Source organism: Sus scrofa, chromosome 2, assembly GCF_000003025.6.
Source record: "Sus scrofa isolate TJ Tabasco breed Duroc chromosome 2, Sscrofa11.1, whole genome shotgun sequence".
NCBI lineage: Eukaryota > Metazoa > Chordata > Mammalia > Artiodactyla > Suidae > Sus > Sus scrofa.
In genome coordinates, this window is record NC_010444.4 from 103,823,674 (window position 1) to 103,845,739 (window position 22,066).

The 22,066-nt window shown below is 36.5% G+C and overlaps 1 long non-coding RNA gene across 2 annotated transcripts in view; it reads left to right on the plus strand.

The window, feature by feature from the left end:
• LOC106509506 overlaps window positions 142-22,066 on the plus strand; it is a 997,952-nt gene continuing 976,027 nt past the window's right edge. For both annotated transcript variants that reach the window (XR_002342062.1, XR_002342063.1), the window contains exon 1: window positions 142-659. This is a non-coding gene — a long non-coding RNA (uncharacterized LOC106509506). The remainder of the gene's footprint in view (window positions 660-22,066) is intronic.

Sequence of the window (22,066 nt, forward strand, 5' to 3'; positions counted from 1 at the left end):
AAATTAGAGGATTTTTTTTGTAAAGTGGTTTAGTCATGGGACTAAGTCTTCCGACTGTAAGTGCTCTCCACTAAGTGACATTTGTTTTCCTTATCTGTCAGGACCGACTGCCTTAAGTGCGCGATCCGCCGCTTAGAGCAGAGAAGTGGTTTAATGGGAGGAGCAGGTTTTATCTCCTAACAGCAACTTCTGCTTTAGTCAAATGAGTTTCATTAAGAGAGGGGGGGAAAAGAACCTGAGCTGGGCTCCTGACAATCAGGTCTGTCAGATAAAAATAGTAACCACACGAGCAGACCTTTGTCTAACTGCGCATGCCCAGGACTGGGGCCCGCGTGGTTAGAGAACGCTCCGACATCAGCTCAGAACGTGGTCCAAGTTGGTCCTTAAGACACCGAGTGCGCCTGCGCTTGCTGGGGGTGGGTCCTGGAGTGCTGGGTGGGGCCCTTGTGTGCTCTGCGCTTCTCCCGCGCTTTTCCAGAAAAAGTGTGCATTTTGATGGTTCGGAGCGGGCCTACGCGGATTTGCTATTGAGGTCCCCATTTAAGGGTTTTACCAGCCCTGGCACTCGTTCCTACGTCAACAAAAATGTAAGCGCAACGGAACAGTAAACAGCTTGCACCCGACAGAGTGCGTACTCTACTTTCCCTACGACAACAAGGGTAACAAAACTTGTATAATAATATTTGCATTTATATCGCGTTTCACGAACTATATTTTAAACCTTTAAAAGACAATTATTTTGGTTTGCCTATCACCAGAGGTGTGGGTGCTGCATATGGTCGAAGATGATTGTGGGCCACTTAAGGCTTGACCGCATTTCCAATCACTGCCATTTAGCGTCTCTCAGGGTCTAGTCTCAAAACTTTACTTAAACTTTGGAAATTAGTGTTTACAGAGTTCCTTCTTTCCCCTTCCCCTGTTTTTCACTGACCCATGCACTTTTCTTTTCCAAGGCCCTACTGAGTATGTTGTTGGGTCCAAGCCCTTTCATAAAACATGCACTGGAATTCTTCTAAGACAGGCAGTTGTATCTGTTCAGTCTTCCAGTCAGAATAGTTAATATTGTTAAATCATAAAATACAGAAAGAACTACCCTCTATCCTCTGAGTACAACCTTTGCTTTTTTAACCTGAATGCAGTAAACCTTTGATTAACCATGACCAATGAATAGAACCCTTCATTGAAATGGAATTTTTCTTTCTGTAATTCACATAAGGCATGAGAAATGAAAAGTTTTTAAGGAAATCAAGTGAGTCACTTTTGGAGCAAGAATGGGAGTGGAAACAGGATCATTTGGGTGTTTACTCCTAATCCAACAATTTAGCAGTTTTTCTTAATCTATTGGCAAACCTTACCTTGTCAACTCTGCTCCAGACAAGCACCACTAATTCATTGGATTTGGCTGGAATTGCTATCGTGGTTCTGGCATAGTCCCTGAGGTTAATCACACTGAGCCCAAGTATCTTACACTTTCAATATTAATGTATATTTTCTACAAAATCCTCTTAATCAGACTCTTGAAGAGTAAAAGTGATTCAAGTACTAATTAGAATTCTCTATTATGACATGCTTAATAATGACTAAAAAATGCACAGTATTCTCCACTCATTTACCATTTATCAAACACATATATTAGAATTTTTTCTTGTTCTTAAAGGAATTTAGTCCCAATCTTTATGCCTTGTGGTGGAAGGATATGAATGAAAAGTTGGATAACAGTATAACAGAGGTATGCAAAGGGTTTATCACATCATTATTTCTTCTTCCCAGATCCTGTTTCCTAACACACACCCACCCCTACCTTGTCTTTATAAGCTTCAGAGGATCTTGACTGTTTAGAAATTAAAGTTCAAACTTCTTATATTAGTATTCAACCTTCTTAAGCTGGCGTTTAAGATCTTAAGCAATCTGTACCATTGTTTGCAAGTAGCATCTATACTCTTACCTAATTGAACTACTATGTGTTTTCCTTGTACAGCTGCCTTAATTTTCTCTCTCACCATTTTTTTCCTTCATTTGTAAAGCTCACTCCCCCCCCCTTTTTTTTCTTTTAATCAGTATACATGTAAATCCTACCTACCATTCTTAAAATTCTGTGCACCTCATAACGCTTTTGTTTATTATCCCTGTTTTATTTTCCTAGGGCTGCTAACAAATTACTGCCAACTTGATGGCTTAAAACAATAGAAATTCATTCTTTTACAATTCTGGACTAAGCTCCCTCCAGAGTCTCTAAGGGAGAATCAGTAGTTTAAGCTACCGCCCAACTTCCAAACTTCCCTGAACATTCTTATCATTTTTTACCATCAGAAAATGTAGTGTAGAAGTCTGGGTTTGGAGCTAAGAGACTCTATCAAAATAACTGGCATGGTCTCTGAGGTATTTTTAAGTTTTAAGATTCTTTTTGTCTGCCTCTTAGACTTGCATGGGATAATACTCAAGAATCTTTATGGTTTTATTTATTTATTTGATATGTGTGCCTTGATTCAGAGAGAAAATAACTTGTTTCAGATTTTTTATCTACTTCATTGCCTTACTTGAGTTAATGAATGTACTTGCTTTAGTCTTGTTCTCTTTTTGTGGTCGTTGTGTTTTTTTGTTTGTTTGCAAAAGTTAAAAATACTCCCATTATCCTAATAGAGGTTTTTTTGTTAAATAAGGGCTTTTGGTTAATGTAAAATAGTGTAATTGTTTTTATTACAAATTAGAATACTTGATACATTATTCTAAGTTACTCTTTCAAATGCTACAATTTTAACTGTTTAAATTTTATATAGTTTTATTATTTTTTTCTTTAAATAACGAATTTGAGATTTAAAAATATTCTTCAGAATATAGGGTATTTAACTGGCCCTATGTTAGGACAGCTTTTTTAAGTCTAAGCTACTGCCCAACTTCCAAACTTGATTAGACATTCTTATCATTCCACTTATAACATGGCTTAATATGCTATTCTTTAACACAGAAACATTATTTGCTTACAAGGAGTTCTCATGAAAGTGACTTTATATAAATTGTGGTATTAAACTTTTAGTAGGAAATGGTCAAACAGAGAATATTAAAAATGAGTGTTCAAAAAGTGGAATGGTGGCTTAATTGGCTGAAGAGTACTTAAAAATGTGTGTTGACATTAACGAATATATGAAAATGTAGTAATTTAGTCACTTGTTTTTATCAGTTGGAACTTTATTATAAAGAATAATCTATGAAAACACTTATTTTCTATTTAAAATTTGATGGTCCAAAAATACACATTCTCTAAGATCTCAATTGTGAAAATGGGTTCTAGTTAAACTTAATGAAAGGCAGTAACAGTGCCAGACCCCAAAATACTGCAAATTCTTTTCCACAGGTAAATTTATAAATACCTCAACATACTTTTTCAAAGTTCAGCCTGGACAGAGCAGTTCATATACTGGGCTCTTTCATCCTAGTTTTGGGAAAACCGCTGTTCTTGAGACATGTTCAAATGGTTCTATTTTTATTACTGCAGGTGTCCCTTTTCAAACAGGTCTCCCAAGGATAAGATTGCTTAGTTATCTTGGAATTCTCAACTTTGTTAAACTGCTGTCTTTAGTTAGAGGACATCTGGAAACATTGGAATTAGCTTTTTAAAACGTGACTAGGATTACCATAGCCACTAATACTCTGACTGCAAACTTGTTTATTAACCTTCTAGGGAGTTCTCGTCAAGGAAGTCAGAAGTTGGCTTTAACTGATGTGTGGTTGCTACCTGCATATTAGTTCATGTTGAACTGATTTGTTTTTCTGAGCATATCTTAACATATGTTGAGCTTATGTGGAATAAAGCTAACATAGTGTAGTTTAGCCAAAAATAACCCATTGGCCTGTAATTTTTAGAACTTTAACTATTTCTGTAAAAATGAGAGGTGTTGTCATCTAATATAATATGTGGCCTCTTTACAGTCACTGGAGGAATTGATTATTTAGTTTGTGAATACACTGAATCCTTCTCTTGGACTTTTCCTCATGGTTCCTGCTCTAGGCATTTTCCTGCCTGTTTAGCTTAGAGTAGGTGGATTTAAAAAACGAGGTGAAATGAACACTATGCTATTTTTATTGTTTTAATTTTGTTGGCTCTGATAAAATGTTTCTTAAGAGTTTGAAGGCATTGCACCAAGGGTCCTGGCTCATGCAAAGATTTTTTTTTTATTGTTTTCACTATTTTCCTGGATCACTGAAAGTAGATCTCTGGAATTCCCATTGTGGTGTAGTGGTAACGAACCTGACTGGTATCCATGAAGGTAAAGGTTCGATCCCTGACCTTGCTCAGTTGGTTAAGGATCCAGTATTGCCATGAGATGTGGTGTAGGTCACAGATGCGGTTTGGATTCCAAGTTGCTGTGGCTATGGTGTAGGCCTGCACCTGTAGCTCTGATTCGACCCCTAGCCTGGGAACTTCTATATGCTATGCATGTGGCCCTAAAAAGCAAAAAAAAAAAAAAAAAAAAAAAAAGAAAAAGTAGATCCCAATGATTTCAATGTTAGTTTTTTAAATGTCAAGATAGTAATTTATTCAGGTTTAAGGTATTTTAGGGCTAAATTTTTATTTTTATTTTTTTTGCTTTTTAGGCCTAAATTTTTAAAGAAAACTTTTTATTTTTAAAAGTATATTCTGATTGTGGCATTTCACATTAAAATTTTCTTTAATTTCCTTTTCATTATTAATTTTTAATTTTGGACTTATTTATGTGTTAGCAGAATCTGATACTTATCCCCAATGTCCATCCTTTCCTTCTTCCTTTTAGCAATAGAAGCTGCTGAGCCCCTGCTGGGCAAATGGCACCTGAGCTAGAGACTACATTTCTAGCCTGTTGTTAGAGCTAGATATGGTTCCATGTCTAACTTTTTACCTATGGCATTATAAATGTACCTTCTGAGTCTTGCCTTTAAAATATTGGGTACCCATTCAGTGTTCCTGTTGTGGCTCAGCAGGTTAAGAACCTGACATAGTGTCCAGGAGGATGCGGGTTTGATCCCTAGTCTTGGTGAGGGCTTAAGGATCTGGCATTGCCACAAGCTGTGGCCTACACCACAGATGTGGCTTGGATCCATTGTTTCTGTGGCTGTACCATAGGCCTCAGCTGCAGCTCCAATTTGACCCCTAGCCCAGGAACTTCCATATGCTGTGGGTACAGCCATAAAAAGAAAAATATATTGGGTATTCATATCCCTTTATTTCATTTCATCCTCCTGAAGGCTGGACCTTGGCCATCACAGTGGTGAGTCAGCTTCAGCTGTGCAGGCAAGAGCAGTACTCTGAGGGGATATCCTTTGGTGAGTAACCTGTTGTCCCACTAAGTAAAAGTGTATTCTTCCGTGGGTGGAAGTTTATTGCTCTCTTACATGAAAGAGAAATAAACTGTGACCTTATTTGAGCTGCTGTATTTTAGGATCTTTTGTTACAAAAGGTTAATTCATACCCTAACTAATACAGAAGGGGTTTTATTTATTTATTTATTGTCTTTTTGCCTTTTTCTAGGGCCACTCCCGAGGCATATCGAGGTTCCCAGGCTAGGGGTCTAATCGGAGCTGTAGCCTCTGGCCTACACCACAGCCACAGCAACGCGGGATCCGAGCCACGTCTGCGACCTACACCACAGGTCATGGCAATGACAGATCCCCAACCCACTGAGCAAGGGCAGGGATCGAACCTGCAACCTCATGGTTCCTAGTCGGATTTGTTAACCACTGAGCCACGATGGTAACTCCTACAGATAGGATTTTAAATGTAATTTTTTCTGATGACTTGGAGTTTGGAAGGAGGCTCTAGAGGCCAAGGATCATAAATGCTAAGGATCTACAGTCTAAATTCAAGTTCTATTCCATCTATGCATAGTTGGAAAAGGGGGCTTTCAAAACTCATTTTTGCTCTCATTTACCTATTACCTTTCTACATTTAAAAAAGGCTGAGGAATATAGAAGATTGCAAGATGGAGGCCTGTGTTGTATATTTTTTGGGAGAGAGATGTCAGTGTTTTATGATGTTTCCTCACTCTCCTTTGCCACAGAGAGGAGAGTTGTGCTAGCCTCTACCTCCAGTCAAGTGATGGGACCTTGAATAGACTCATTTAGAGAAATATGTGCATATATTTTGGCACTGAAAATTTAGAGGATATAGATCCTGGAAACTGTTTCACTCTTAAAGTCTTAAATCAGAAGACTGGCTAGAGGAATCTATGTAAAAAAAAAGGGGGGGAGGGTTTATTGGAGTCATCCTATGCTTCCAGAATTTGGTTGGGCAGTGCTCAAAGGGGTTAAAGAATTTTGCCCATTTATAGCAAATGACTCAATGTAAAGCCTTTATGGACACTTGTATCATGCCAGGTGGGTCACTTTGTGGTCACCACCTGTTGAATATGAGCTTCAGGATAATTTCATATTCTGTAATGTCATGTTTTTATGGGCTGTTATTAGGTTTTATTGAAGACAGCAAAATAGAACATAACATGAGTCAATCAGAGTCTAATCAGGAGACAGGAACTATACCATTCACTTTAAAGGAGAACTTAATGGAAAGAATTATTAGCCAGGTATAACGGTTAACTCCTTTAAGTCTGGGGATACAGAAGGGAAGAGCCTGGAATTTTAAAGTCTTAGAGGCTTAGAGGAGGTATCCTGAACTGAGACTCAATTCTGACGAAGGGTCATTGCTGGTACTTTAAGAATATGGATACTGGATTGACAACTCTGGTGGGGTGCACCGACTATCTTGTACTGTATCTGAGGGACACAGTGTAGTTGGTTTGGGGAGTGAAACTGCAACCCACTGCTGCTTTAGAATCAACTGTTTCTGCTGGAGGTAAAGTGTCTTTGCTGGGTGATGATGACAGAAATAGGAAGATATATATAGGAAGATGCAGTTCTTTTCCCCTCTTCTTTTTCTGTAGACTTTCTTAATGTGATCCAATTGACAGACTGTAACTGGGAGCCAGGTCTGCCTTTTGGATAGGATCTTGGTTTGAATGATCTTGGCTAACATACCTACCATGAATTTCATATTTTGTTTTCAGGATTCACACGTTTCGATCAGCTATTGGAGGGGAGTGCAGTTGCTTCCCAGATGCAGCCCTAACTATTATGCTGTCATAATCTGCTTTTGTTTTCTTAGGAGTAAGTCATTCAATAGATGACTTTGTCCCCCAACTGCAGGGCATACAAGAGAAGTTTTCCAGGTTTTTATTTTTCAAGTTCCTCTCTCTAGGCTTTGAGTAAAGTGAAGATACCACCCACACTCTCTCTGGAGTGGTCAGAATTACAGCTTTCTTAATGAAAATCCTTTTTGCAAAATTTTTAAATCCCCATCAATGAAATTCTGTATTGCTTTGATAAAGGTGAGTTTGCCCATCCATTTTTTAGTCAGCTATTTTGAAACCTCTTTGTAGTATGAATGGCTTTGGTAATGGTGAAGAACTGGTTGTTGAAGATACGTCTGAAAAGTTTGAATAAGATTGTTTCATCATGGAGTTCACGTCGTGGCTCAGTGGTTAACAAATCTGACTGGGAACCATGAGGTTGCGGGTTCGATCCCTGGCCTTGCTCAGTGGATTAAGGATCCGGCGTTGCTGTGAGCTGTGGTGTAGGTTGCAGACGTGGCTCAGATCCTGTGTTGCTGTGGCTGTGGTGTAGGCCAGAGGCTACAGCTCTGATTAGACTTCTAGCCTGGGAACCTCCATATGCCACGGGATCAGCCCAAGAAATGGCAAAAAAGACAAAAAAAAAAAAAAAAAGATTGTTTCATCAAACTATGAGTGGAACAAAGAGCTATTTCTAGATGACTGTGTAAATTATTTACTACTATATGTAAATTAATATGTAATTTAAGTAAATAAGTAAATTTAATATTAAAAGGTGTATGGTGATTCCATTTACATACATTCCACTACTTGACCCACTGCAGTAACAATGCTGGATCCTTAACCCACTGCACCACAAGGGAAATCCAGTTGAGACTTTTTAAAACTAGTTTCCATTTCTGCACAGACCTTCCCCATCTGTTCACTTATGATGTCTCTTTTTCTTAAGTATTTGAGTATATTTTAAAGTATTTTCTGTTATTCCCAATATCTGGGACATTTGGGGACATTTTTTATTGACTCCTTTTTTTCTTGATAGGGTCAAGTTTTCTCTCTTTCCTCAAATGTATTTTTTAATTTTATACTGGACACTGTCAATGGTAGGTTGTAAGATTCTGTGTTGTATTATTGTCCTTTGGGTGTTGAGTTTCTTCTCCTGGCACATTAAATTTGCCAGTTAGATAATTGGAAGATCCTTTTGATCTGTCAGAATAATGGTTTGTTAATACAGGTCTATTTTAGATTTGTCCTTAGTCCTAGGGTTTGTCTCTTATTTTAGATTGTGGTTCTTACTGTTAAGGCAGACCGTTTTGGGAGTTGCAGCTGAATACCTAAGGAACTCTATGAGATCTTTCCATTCCCTTTACCCTGAACATTTTCCAACTTTGTACAACTTCTTCTCCTTCTCTTGCTTTTGTGTTCAACTCTTTGCAGCTATTGTCTGCTAGTTCACATGGAGTCTTAGCTTGAAATGCATGGTTCTGGCCTTGGCCAACGCCCTGAAGGAAACTCCTACACATACTTCTGTGTAACTTCCTCACCACAGAGCACTCCTCTGTGAATCTGGCCCCTTAAATTCCACTTGCTGCAATACCCCAGTATCCAGTCTTTGCCTTGTCAGTTCAGTGAGAAAGTCACTTTCTACTTGATCTCCCCCTCACTGCACCATGGTGCAGAAAGAGCCCCAGAGGCTCACCTAATTTATTCTCTTTTGTACTACAGGCTACTCAGTTTCTAAAAGCAGTAAGTCTTAATATATTTTGTCCAGTTTTGTAATTGATAAGACCTATACTAGGTACTGTACAATGGCCAAAAGCAGAAGTCTGTGTTCCTGCAAATCCTTTCTATAATGATGTTTTTTCATTTTAAAATGAGGATATAAAATATTATAAATCCCTTTAAAAGTTACTAGCTTTTACAAAAGGTAGAAGAAGAGGGAAAACTTCCCAAATCATTCTGTGAGGTCAGTACTTCTCTGATAGCAAACCAGATGAAGACATTATGAGAAAAGATAACTGTAGAGCAATGTCACTGTGAATGTAGAGCCCCACATTTCTCAACATAATATTAACAAACAGAATGAAGCAAACTTATAAAAAGGATTATGCACTATGATAAAGTGGGGTTTATCCTAGGAATGCAAAGTTGATTCAATATGCAAGACCCAGTCAGTATAATAGATTGTGACGATAGAGTAGACATAAAAACCCATAATCATCTCAAAACATACAGAAAAAACTTTTGAAAAAAAAAATCCACACCCTTTCATGATAAAAACACAACATATTCAGAATATAGGGAATGTTCTTAACCTGGCAAAGGGCATCTATGGAAAACCTAAGGTTAAAAATCTCACTTAATAGTGAAAAACTGATTGTTTTACCCCTAAGATTAGGAACAAGCCAAACATATCTAGTCTAATCACTTCTGTTTGACACTGTACTGAAAGATCAAGCTAGGTGAATTAGACAAGCAAAAGAAATATAAGGCATCTAGATTAGAAAGGAAGAAGTAAAAGTATCTGTATTCCCAGATGGCATGATCTGGTATATAGACTACCCTAAGGAATGCATACCATAGAAATGATCAAAGCTAATAAATGAGTTCAGCAAGATTGTACTATACCTGATCAGTATGTGAAATTCTATTGTCTATCTATTACTAGCAGTAAATAATCCAAAAATGAAATTAAAGCAGTTCTGTTTAGTAACATCAATGGTGATAAAAAAGCTTGGGAGTAAATTTAACAAAAGTATAAGACTTGTACACTGAAAACTGTACATCATTGAAAAATGGAAAAAAGACCTAAATAAATGGAAATGTGTAGATTGGAAGACAATATTGTTAAGATGGAAATCAATTCCAATTGATTTACAGATTCAGTACAGTTCCTTTCAAAATCTCAAATGGCTTTTTTTTTTTTTTTTGCCAGAATTGACAAGCTGATTTAAAAATTTATGTGGAAAGACAAAGGACCCAGAATAGCCAGATAATCTTGAAACAAACTAAAGTTAGAACACAGATGCTTTTTACTTTCAAAACTTACTCAGAGCAACAGTAATGAGAACAGTGTGGAAGTGGCAAAAAGATTGATATACAGATCTGTAAAATAGAATCGAGAATCCAGAAATGTGCTGGGACAGTTGGATATCTATATGCAAAACAATGAAGTTGGACCCCTATCTCACATTATATGTACAAAAATTAATTAAAATATGCATCGGAAACTTAGATGTAAGAGCTGAAGCTATAAAACTCTTAGAAGAAAACTAAATCTTTGAGACTTTGGATCATATAACCTTGGATTAGTTTCTTGGATGTGACACTGAAAGCACAAGTGTGAAAGGAAAAGAAAAATACATAAACTGGATTTCATCGAACCTATAGTAATATTCATAGTAGCATTTCTCATGATAGCCAAAAGGCAGAAACATTGCAAATATTCATCAGCTGAAGAGTAGTTAAGCAAAATGTGGTATATCCATACTATGGAGTACTATTTTGCCATGAAATACTGATACATGCTATAACAGGAATGAACCTTGAGAAACATTGTTCTAAATGAAAGAAGCAAACATAAAAGGCCACATATTGTAAAATTCTGTTTATGTGAAATGCTCCAAATATGCAAATCAGTAGAAACAAAATGTAGATTAGTGGTTGCCAGAGGATGGGAGAGAGGGTCTGTGGAATGACTTCTGATTGGTATGGGCTTTTGTGTTACAATATAAAGTAAATATTTGGCATTTGTCCCCAGATCCTGGCACAGTGCCTCTAAACATCTTGAATTTACTAAAGAAAATTCATAGAGCTTTACTTGATAGGAATATTATATTGAATGTGAAACCTTTAAACCCAAGGCTCAGACCCAAAAGTGGTATGACGCTCAGAGGCATGATGTTACAGAATGGGTCATAAAGTGAAAATGAAGAGTTGTTTAACGTTTACAATGATTGGTTATTACGATGGAGATTTCCAGATGGCAGGGGATTGGTTAAAAGTGATTATCGTATGCTGTTTTAGAAAGATAATTCACATTTCATTTGTGATTATCAGAGACATTAACAAGAAATAACCTAAATTATGTTTTGCCTATATTCATGAAATAAACTTAAGTTTGGTTTATATAGCTTAGCTGGTTTTGTCTGCTTGGGGCATCTCCAAGCCTGGTCTCCGTTTTATTTTATTTTAACACTGTCTTCTGTGTAGTAATGAAATGATTCTTGGGGGAACTCTGGATGGCTTCAGGGTGGGAGCTAGTTACTAGAGAAAACTTTAAGCCATACCCACTGACTTCTGGGGAGAAGGGGGGATGGAAATTAAAATCAAGCAACAATGTCCATTGATTTAATCAATAGTGCCTACAGTATATGAAATCTCCTTTACTGGGTTGGTAAAAACACTGATGTGTTGGGAGGGTGGCACCTGCAAAGAAGTGCCAGCTCTTCTCATACTTTGTCCTATGTATTTCTTTCATTAGGCTGCTTCTGAGTTGTATTCTTTATAGTAAACCAGAAAACATAAGTACAGTGATTTCCTGAGTTCTGTGAGCTATTTTAGTGAATAATTGTGGGAACTTTTGAAATTATAGTTGGCTGGGAAGAAGTGTGGGTAGTCTGGGCACCCCATTTGCACCTGACATCTGAAGTAGAGGCAGTCTTGTGGAAATGAGCTCATAAACTATGGGATCTTCACTAACTCCAGGTTGTTGTCAGAATTGAATTGAATTGTTAGATACCTAGTTGGTGTTGAAGAATTGGTTGTTGGTATGGAAAAAACTCCGTGTAGTTGGTGTCAGAAGTGTTAGGAGAAAGAACCATACAAGTTTCTTTTTTGGAATGATGAAATGTTCTGGAATTAGATGCTGGTGATTTTTTTCAACTTTGGGGACATGCTAAAAGACACTGAATTGGATACTTTAAAAAAATTACTCTGCTTGAGGGGGAAGGGGCCAACCTGAAAGAACCAGTAGCAAAATTTGGTATAATTTGAGCGACAAAATAAATAGCAAAAGTTGTGATTATAACCCAAAGAATAATCTAAATATCTGTGAGTTCATACTGACATAAATAACTGAATAAATAAATATATGGTGGAATAGGGACAAATCTTCCTTATAAAAGAATTTCAAATAATAAATGTAAAAGGAGTAAGAGAAATAGAAAATCATGGTTAGCATATCACAGTAATAATTTCTGCAGGTAAATCTACTGATGAATGCTAAAGTTAATGTGCAACACTTTAAGGAGAAACAGTATTTGCATGGCCTGAAAATACCTCTTTCCAACTTTGTATTAATTACTATAATGATTTAACATATGTTCATACAGGCTTTGATACCTCTCTCTCCAGGAAGTGAAGCTTAATTTTTCTTCTTCAGGGTGGTCTGGATTTTACTGACTTCTAAAGAATAGAGTATATATAGAGAAGAATAGTAATTTTATAGTAAGAATCCTGGCTGACATTATCTTAATCAAATGATTAAAGTTACTGTCACTAGATAAGTCATGTTGATATCATATACCTTGTGATATGATGTGGTGGTGAGGGCACTTTACCTCTCTAGTATTCTTCTCAGAAGTACCTAACCCTGGGATAATCATGAGAAAACATCAAGCAAGTCCAAATTGAGAAACATTCTACAAAACACCGCACAGGTACTCTTCAGAAGTATTAACCTCATGAAATACAAGGAAAAGACTCACAGATGTTGGAGGAGAATACGCAGACATCAATACTTATGTGTAACATGGATCCTGTAACAGAAAAAGGGCATTACTAGACAAACTGGTGAAATCTGAATTTTAGTTAATAGTTTTGTGCCGATTTTAATATCTTTATTTTTTTTTGATAAATGTACCATGCTTATGTAAGATGTTAAGATTGGGAGATTAAAGGAAGCTGTACCTTCTTTATGATACTTCTGTAAAGCTAAAAATATTTCAGAATTAAGTTTTTAAATATTACTATAATTTGCATGCTCTGTTTTTTCCTCTTCTACTGAGTAAATCATGATCTGCCTCAAAAATAATCCATTTAAAAACAATCTGTGATTGGCCCTGAATTCAATGGGCTATTTATTATTCTTATTTAAAAGAAAGTCTTTGTAATCCTCATTAATCTAATTTATTATATTTTAAAACCTATAAAATATACTTTTGTTTCTATTATTCCAGAATATTTTATTGTTTTGTTGAAAAATCTGAATGTTACAGAGTACTTGACCCTTCAAATTGTTTGAACATATGTTTAAATTCAAGTATTATATTTAAGTTTATTTTAATTTACAATATAATGTGGATTATTTTGCTTTTCAATAATGATAAAAATCAGATGAAACTAATATTACACTCTGAGGGTGGGTTAATATTTATTTATATTTTATATTCTACCAATTTCCAAAAACGTGCTTGAGTTAGGTTACAGTAAAAACATACGTAGGGTTATTTAAAAGCTATATTTTAGGAAAAAAAACCTTAAGGACATGGAAAGGTAATTGTTATAGTAAAAAAAAAGTTACAGAGTTTCTACAGTATTTTCATAGCTTTGTAAAAGAGAATAAATATGTAACGTGGAAGAACATATACCAAAATTTTAAGAGGAGTAATTATCTTTGTTTTTTGTTGTTGTTTTTTTTTTTTTTGATGTCCCTAGGTGGACATGAACTGGAGTAATTATCTTTGAATTGTTTTTAAATTATCTTTGAATTAATTTTTTTTGTTGTTATTTTTGCTCTTTAAGGCTGAAGGTACGGCATATGGAAGTTCCTAGGCTAGGGGTTGAATTGAAGCTACAGGTGCCGGCCTATGCCATAGCCACAGCAGTGCCAGCCCCAAGCTGCATCTGCAACCTATACCACAGCTCACAGCAATGCCTGTGGGATCCTTTAACCCACTGAGCAAGGCCGAGGGTTGAACTTGCATCCTCATGGATCCTAGTTGGGTTCGTTACTGCTGAGCCACAACAGGAACTCCCTAAAATTTTTCTTTCCCTTTTCTGCATTTTCAGAAGTACAATGAATATCATTATTTTGCAATGAGAAAAACATAATAATTATTAAAAACATAAAGGCATGTGTATATATGTATATACACACATATGTATGATAGGATATATAAATATATATATATATTTTGGCTTTTCTAGGTCCGCGCCTGTGGCATATGGAGGTTCCCAGGCTTAGAGGTCCAATTGGAGCTACAGGTGCTGGCCTATGCCAGAGCCACAGCAACGCCAGATCCGAGCCGCATCTGTGACCTACACCACAGCTCACGGCAATGCCGGATCCTTAACCCACTGAGCGAGGCTAGGGATTGAATCTGCAACCTCATGGTTCCTAGTTGGATTCATTAACCACTGAGCCATGACAGGAACTCCTCTAAAATAGGATAGAGATTAGAAATAGCACTGAGAAAAGAAAGTCAATGTATTTTGCTCTCCCAAGAAAATGAATCTAAAATTTATAAGATTTGTTCATTTCCTGAGGCTTATAAAACAGCTGCAAATTGTTAAGTTTAGTATTTTAACTTATACATTTAAACACAGATCCATACCTCATGTATGTCTCCATTCATGCAGTAGACTCGTGCTCTATATTTGGTGCAGTGAATCCTCAATTCTTAAACTATATTTAAAATTTTTTAATGGCTGGTTGTCCATTATATTGTACAGTAACACCCCATTTAGCCTGTATCATAAGGATAATTTAGAATTTTATAAATAACAAACTGTAAATATCAAAACTTTTGCTTTAGTTATTTAGAATGAAAAAAATGCTTCGCTTCCTGTACTCAAATCCTATTTGAATCTCAGATAATAAACTAAGTTGTTATGCACTGACACATTGTTGAGTATGTAGTGTTATTATGTATTAAAATTGAATGCCTTTAGAGTGTATAGAAGAACCAAAAAGAAAACAAGTTCTGGTCTACTCTTTCTGTGTATATTGTCTACTGGCTTTCACTTCTCACTGGCTATTGTATCCACATATAATTTGCCATGATATGGTTTACTTGATTGCTGGTGTCCAACATGCTGCTGCATGTTCTCTCATATAAGGTTATGAATTTTGTGATAGGCCTTTCAGTCTTTTTTTTTTTAATTTTTTCTTATAGTTGATTTATAATGTTCTGTCAATTGTTGCTCTACAGCAAAGTGACTGTGTGTGTGTTATATGTGTATATATGTACACATTCTTTGTCTCATATTATCTTCTATTATTTCTACCACAAGTGATTGGGTATAGTTCCTTGTGCTATGCAGTAGGACCTCATTGCTTATCCACTCTAAATATAATAGTTTTCGTCTACTACCAAACTCCCAGTCCATCCCACTCCCTCTCCCTCCCCCTGGGAACCACAAATCTGTATTTTAGGTCTGTGAATCTGTTTCTGGTCTATAGATAGGTTCATCTGTGCCATATTTTAGATTCCACACATAAGTGGTATCATATGGTATTTGTTTTTATATTTCTGACTTACTTCACTTAGTGTGAGAATCTCTAGTTCCATCCCTGTTGCTGCAAATGGCATTATTTCATTCTTTTTTATGGCTGAGTAGTATTCATATACATACCACATCTTCATCCATACATCTGTCAATGGACATTTAGGTTGGTTCCATGTCTTGGCTATTGTGAATAGCACTGCAGTGAACATAAGGATGCATGTATTTTTCTGAATAAAAGTTTTGTCCGGATATATGTCCAAGAGTGGGATTGCTGGATCATATGGTAGTTCTGTATTTAGTTTTCTGAGGAACTTCTATACTGTTTCCCATAGTGGTTGTACCAATTTACATTCTCACCAAGAGTGAAGGAGGGTACTGTTTTCTCCACACCCTCTCCAGCATTTGTAAATGACAAATGTGGACTTATTAATGATAGCCATTCTGACTGGTGTGAGGTGGTACCTCATTGTAGTTTCGATTTTCATTTCTGTAAGAATTGGTGATGTTGAGCAGTTTTTCATTGTGCTGTTGTGCCTGTTGGCCGTTCACTTGTCTTCTTTGGAGAAATGTCTATTCAGGACTTCTGCCCATTTTTCAATTGAGTTGTTTGTTTTTTTGTTGGTGAGTTTTGAGTTGTTTGTATATTTTGGAGCATTATTTGCAACTATTTTCTCCCATTCCATAAGTTGTCTTTTCATGTGTGTGTGTTTTTTTTATGGTTTCCTTTGCTGTGCAAAAGCTTGTAAGTTTGATTAGGTTGCATTGGTTTGCTTTTGCTTTTATTTCTATTGTCATGGGAGACTGACCTAAGACAACATTTGTACCGTTGATGTCAGAGAATGTTTTAGCCCTTGTTTTAAACCATCTAATACTTGAGACTATGGATTGCTAGAAGTGTGACCTGAGTTAAGTAGGGGCATTCTTGTATTTTTATAGCTAACTTAATATTTTTAAAATATTAATTTTTGAGTCTAGTACTTGCTTGTGATATAAAAACAAATTTCTTACATTTTTTGGCAAGTCTTTATTGAAGAAGGCTTTAATTGAGGTACACATGGTGGAGCCTTTTATTGGGCAACATACTAGGCTCTTCCATGGCAAGGCACTTAACTTCTCTTGGGGAGATGAATACTGCACCTATCCTATAGGCTTTGAGGAGGTAAAGTGAAATATATACATAAAGTGCTTAACAAAGTGCCTAGGGTATAATAAGTGCACGTTGTTTTTTATCTAACAAAGGAAGAGAAGTTGAAAGAAAGTCAGTATGGATGGAGAGAGGTGGAATGCTATGCATCAGAAGAGGAAAATTAGTCAAGGGCCAGGCCAGGCTGTTGTTAGGATTTGGACTTTATTCTTGGGTAAAGTCATAATCACAGAAGGATTTTAAGCAAGATGTGATATAATCAGATTTGCATTTTGAAAAGAACACATAGGCCACTGTTTGGAGACTGGAAACTAGAGGAGGCAGGGTACATGTTTATTCCTTTGGACTGTACGTGTATGAGTTGAATATTTTTAATTTAAACCCCTGGTTTTAAATCCTTCCCATGAGTATACATAGGAATCTTAGCTTCTTTTATTTTGACATAGTCATAGTATGCAAGTCATGCAGTTCCTATGTTGTTGATATTTTATGAACAAGCTTGTCTGTGTAGGGCCACCCACATTTGGTAGAGAATAGGCAGAATGCCAAGAGGAGGCCAGCCTTTTAGGTGGCTCTGCAGTATGATGCATGCTAGTTTTGACTTTCATCTGGCCTCTTGGATTCTCAGGTAATGCCCGCCTTTGACATGGAAGCTAAGTTTCCTTTCCAGGTTTTATTACTTTAGCTCTCGGACAAGAAATGGCAGCTCTGTGGCATAGGTGCTATATTTCCCTATTCCCCACTGATCTTGCATTTTTTCCCTCCGTGGAGTGCCAGAATCTTTGTAAGAACACTTCGGATAGCTATCAAAATTGTTAAGAGTTGGCAAGAGCTTTCAGACTTATTAACGTTCCTGATCCAGACACTTGGTTTATTACTGACAACTATGTGTTACCATCTCACTGATGGCTTACTCTATATACAGGTCCTGACTAGTGGATGTATGTCTGACTGCATAAAAGCCTTTGTTTTTACCATCTTTTGGTGTGTAGCCCTTGACTCACTTTCTTTTTTTATTTAGTGATTTTAATTTTTTCCATTATAGTTGGTTTTTTATCGCCACAGAGGGCTTGCCCTATCATATCTAGACCTGGGATGTCTGTTCTGGTCCTTCCCATTGCTTTCTTACTTTAACTAATGTCATTCTGTTGTTGCCCACTTTGCAGTTGATCATGTCCAATTCATGCTGAATATCTTTCTGCAGTAGTAAATACATAGAAAGAAGCTAAAATATTAATTGGTGAAATAATATATGTTGTCTCATATTTGCTTTTAAATACCCTAGCAAAACTGCCAAACAAAAGAGTGGGAGATCCAACAGTGAGAATGACAAGATCAAAAATGAAAGAATGCTGATACTTGTTAAAGCTGGGTGATAGTTACATTGTACTATCCTATTTTGTGTATGTATGGATTTTCCATAATAAAGAGTTGAAAAAGAAGAGAAATAGAAGATTCAAAATACTAACTTTCAACCCAATAGAGGTCCTGGAAGGTAGGACAAAGGTGTGAGGAGCAATTGGGTGATGGCCCAAAAGAAGGTACTTCTTGTTTTCTCAACATATCGTATAGGCCAGTCATGCTGTCTTCTAATATATGGCCCTGTTCTAAGGGATTCTTTACAGAGATCACTATTCATTGTTTCATTTGACCCCACTATTCTGATCCTAGCTGACTGACCCAGGGAGGGGGTCTTTAACAAAGGCATCTATCTCTATAGCAGAGGGTCTCAATCTGAGCAGTATTGACATTTTGGATTGGATAATTTTTTATCTGGGGTGTTGTCCTGTGCATTGAAGATGTTTAGCAGCATTCCTTACTACCCACCAGGTGCCAGTTTGCCACCTCCCCTTGCTCCCAGTTGTGATAACCAGAAATGTCTCCTGACATTGCCAAATGTCCCTGGGGGGCAAAATTGCCCCTAGTTGTGAACCACTGAAATATAGGGATGTGAATTTTTAGATAGGCTCCATCCTTGTCGGTGCTGGCTGACTTGATTTGGGAATCTAAATGCCATAATTTTTCCATGCTATATTAAAAGGCTGATTGTAAGTATTATAAATAAATAGTAATGTAAAAATAGAAATTTTCAGGTCTCCCTACATGTTTGTTTCCCTGTAATAATATAAACTTGTCTTAATACTGAGTCTCCCTGGTTTTTTATCTTAATCATATGAGTCTTGATTTTTTGCATAAAATATTCCTAGGATTATTAATGCCCCAATTTATGCATAAGATACTTTATTTTACAAAATCTTTTATACTCGATTTTTATCATTTACAGAGTATTATTTTTCTTTTTTCTGATTTTTAGATGCAATTATATAATGTTAATTTTTATTTTTGAAATTAATCTGAATTTTACAGTGTCTTTGGAAATGTTGCCTCTACTTGGATGGGAGAGTCTGAAAATTTATTTGATAAATTTTGTGGTTATGGGCACAGTGTAAATGAAACGTTTTCAGGTGCTACAGTATATAAATAAGTGAATGTTTTTCCTGGCTCAGTTTTATGCCGTAACTAGCCAACAACTCTCGTATTAACTTCTTCAACTGAATGGAAGCGTACTAGTACATACTTCTGATTTAATAAAATCCTCAAAATAGGTTTTTGTGCTAATATATTTATAACATGCAGGTGTTTGACACAGAAACATAAATTAAATGTACATAAAATTGGTTCAGGGAAATACTGAAATGTGCTGGGGAGGATATTAAAATATGTATATTTGAATATTTATTTTATAATTCAGCTTAAACATCTTTCAGAACAGAGAGTTCATAGCTCTGTTACATGGTTCATTTTTCTCTGTTAAACATTTCTAATCTTGTATGGTTTTTATTGTTTTTCTGTTTTTGTTGAAGTGATTTTATTTGGTTAGTCTGGTTGTGTAATTTCTTTTTTGGAATGTACACAGAGATCTGAGTACTGAAAAATCCATGTAATTTTCCCCAACAATCTTATTCATCAGCTCTTTTCATTATGCTTTCCTATAGAAAATTACATAGTTTATGGTATCTTGCTTCTCAAGAAACACAAATCAGCTGGTTTACTTAGAATGGAAGTTGGAATTGTATGTTATGTTGGAAAATATTGGCTACATACTTAAAACTTTAGAGACAATGAATACTATTAAATGCATTAATTAATTAATTTTTTGGCTGCATCCGTGGTATGTGGAAGTTCCCAGGCCAAGAATTGAACCCATGCCACAGCAGTGGCAATGCTGGATCCTTAACCCACTGAACCACCAGGGAGCTTCTTAAATGCATTATTTTTAGAAGATATTTAAATTAGGTGAAGGATCATTTCTAGAATTGAAACATGCTAATTTAATTTGCCTCTTAAAAGATATTTATAAAAAATATGTTTATTGGGAGTTCCCTGGTGGCCTAGTGGGTAAGGATTCCATCTTGTCATGCTGTGGCTTGGGTTCGATCCCTGGCTCAGGAACTTTCACACACTGTGGGCATGGTCAGAAATGAAAAAAAGAAAATTGCAAAGCAAAAGAACAAGTCCATTAATGCAAGTTTTAAAAAATATGTGTTTATTAAGTGCTCAGTAAATGACAATGTTCTTTTTCATCTTTGTTTTTGATCATTGTTGCTCATGAATTATCTGAAACAGATTTTTTGAGTAAAAAAGAGTGAGAAAAATTGATATGATCAAAACAGGATTAGAAATTAGAGAATTAGGAGTTTTCATCATGGTTCAGCGGAAATGAATCTGACTAGCATCCATGAGGTCGCAGGTTCGATCCCTGGCCTCACTCAGTGGGTTAAGGATCTGGTGTTGCCATGAGTTGTGGTGTAGTTCGCAGACACAACTTGAATCTGGCATTGCTGTGGCTGTGGCTAGGCCAGAAGCTACAGCTCTGATTAACCCCTAGTTTGGGAGCCTCATGTGCTGCAGGTGTGGCCCAAAAAAGACAAAAAAAAAAAAAAAAAAAAAAGAAAAAAAAATTAGAATAGAGAATTAGTTATTTACAAATTTAGGAAATTATTGATTATGCATCTACTTTTAGAATGATATTCACATAGCCAAGTCTCTCCCCTCCTTCAGCTCTTCCCCTAAATATTTTCTTCCCAAGGGACCTATTCTGGCCACCCAATTGGAAATTATAATCTCAGTCCCAACAACCCTGTACTCCCAATCTTTCCATATTCTGCACTCGCTCTTTAATAGCACTTATTACTTGCTGGCATACCATATAAAACATATTTATAATGTTTATTATTAATTGTATGTCTCCTGGTCTCCCCACCCCCACCCTCCTGCCCTGCTCCCACTGAATATAAAGTCTTTAGGAGTTTTTGTTTAATATGCGTGCATGCAGATGTCTGGTGCATAGTGCTTCAGTGCATTGGAAGTGTGTAGATTCTAGCAGGTTGGTCTCTGCTAACTGCCATCTCTGATATTGTTTTTTTTTTTTTTTTTTTATTTTTATTAAATTTTATTTTCCCACTGTACAGCAAGGGGGTCTGGTTATCCTTACATGTATACATTACAATTACAGTTTTTCCCCCACCATTTCTTCTGTTGCAACATGAGTATCTAGACATAGTTCTCAATGCTATTCAGCGGGATCTCCTTGTAAATCTATTCTACGTTGTGACTGATAGGCCCAAGCTCCCGATCCCTCCCACTCCCTCCCCCTCCCATCAGGCAACCACAAGTCTCTTCTCCAAGTCCATGATTAATTTTCTTTTCTGAGGAGATGTTCATTTGTGCTGGATATTAGATTCCAGTTATAAGTGATGTCATATGGTATTTGTCTTTGTCTTTCTGGCTCATTTCACTCAGTATGAGATTCTCTAGTTCCATCCATGTTGCTGCAAATGGCATGATGTCATCCTTTTTTATGGCTGAGTAGTATTCCATCGTGTATATATACCACATCTTCCGAATCCAATCCTCTGTCGATGGACATTTGGATTGTTTCCATGTCCTGGCTATTGTGAATAGTGCTGCAATGAACATGCGGGTGCATGTGTCTCTTTTAAGTAGAGCTTTGTCCGGATAGATGCCCAAGAGTGGGATTGCAGGGTCATATGGAAGTTCTATGTATAGATTTCTAAGGTATCTCCAAACTGTTCTCCATAGTGGCTGTACCAGTTTACATTCCCACCAACAGTGCAGGAGGGTTCCCTTTTCTCCACAGCCCCTCCAGCACTTGTTATTTGTGGATTTATTAATGATGGCCATTCTGACTGGTGTGAGGTGGTATCTCATGGTAGTTTTGATTTGCATTTCTCTTATAATCAGCGATGTTGAGCATTTTTTCATGTGTTTGTTGGCCATCTGTATATCTTCCTTGGAGAAATGTCTATTCAGGTCTTTTGCCCATTTTTCCATTGATTGATTGGTTTTTTTGCTG